Genomic DNA, 1,269 nt, shown 5'->3' on the forward strand with positions numbered 1-1,269 from the left:
CAAGATTTATAAAAGTCAAAAACTACATAAAGGTTCGTATGATTTTATTATCATCCTCTTTAGTTATGCCTTCATAAAATACTTAAAGAACAAATATAAACTCTACTTTATGAACAACATAATAAAAGCTCATAACTTTCTAAGAAGTATAAGATGAAGATGAAGAAGAGAAAATAAAAGACTACCTTAGTTTGTATAGGAAATTTAGTGTAAAAGTGATAGAATGAGGTGAGGTATTTATAGGAGAGCCTCACCCCCATCAAATTAGAAAATTTAATGCAAAGTAAGTAGATTTAGACTAGCATATGTGATGTGTCTAATGGTGTTGGAGTGAGAGGATTTGTTAAGTTATTTAGGGGCTTTTGGAAGCTTTTGCATTACTTGTGTAACAAGTAAGTGGATCATGAAATGATGACTTCCAACTTTATTGATACAATGTAATTTCCCGACAAACGTCGTGTTCGAATATTTTCGGATAATTTCGTCCGGAAATATACAATCTCTCGATTTAGGACATTTGCCCAAAACGTCGAAACTTGAATTTCAAGGTGAAAAATATCTAGAGATGAGTTACTGGAAAACTTGATGTCTATTTTGACTATAAATAATATGTTGAAGCTAACAGAGAAATCATAATTTGATTCCTAGTTACGGAACTCCAAAACTGGACGAAAACTCGATAAAACGACCCGGAATCGTCTAAAACTCAACTGAAGTTTAGCCTAAAACATTCATGATTAATTTCTATAATTAATCCATTAATACTAATTACTTAATTAAAAGTGATATGAGAAACACGGTGTTATGATCCTCTCACAACTTATAAAATTTTCGTCCTCGAAAATTAATCATACCTTCTAAGAAAACAGATGGGGGAATGATTCCTTTATGCCACTTTCATCCTCCCAAGTAGCATCTTCTCCATTCGTCATGCTCCAAATTACCTTAACTAAGGCGATTTCTTTGCCTCACAGAGTCCTCACACTCCGATCTGCAATTCTCAATGGCAAAGTCTCGAAAGTGAGATTATCCTTTAACTGAATTGAGTCGGTTTCAATAACATGTGATGGGTAACTAATGTTTTTTCTGAGTTGAGACACATGGAAGACATTATGTAGGTTTGACAGCAAAGGTGACAAGACTATTTATAAGCTACTGGTTCGATTTTTTAATGATTTGGTATGGTCCTATGAACCTAGGGGTAAGCTTACGGGATTTCAGCACTCTACCAATGCCAGTTGTTGGAACCACCCTCATAAATACATGATC

The sequence above is a fragment of the Lupinus angustifolius genome, unplaced genomic scaffold, assembly GCF_001865875.1.
Source record: "Lupinus angustifolius cultivar Tanjil unplaced genomic scaffold, LupAngTanjil_v1.0 Scaffold_332, whole genome shotgun sequence".
NCBI classification, from domain to species: domain Eukaryota; kingdom Viridiplantae; phylum Streptophyta; class Magnoliopsida; order Fabales; family Fabaceae; genus Lupinus; species Lupinus angustifolius.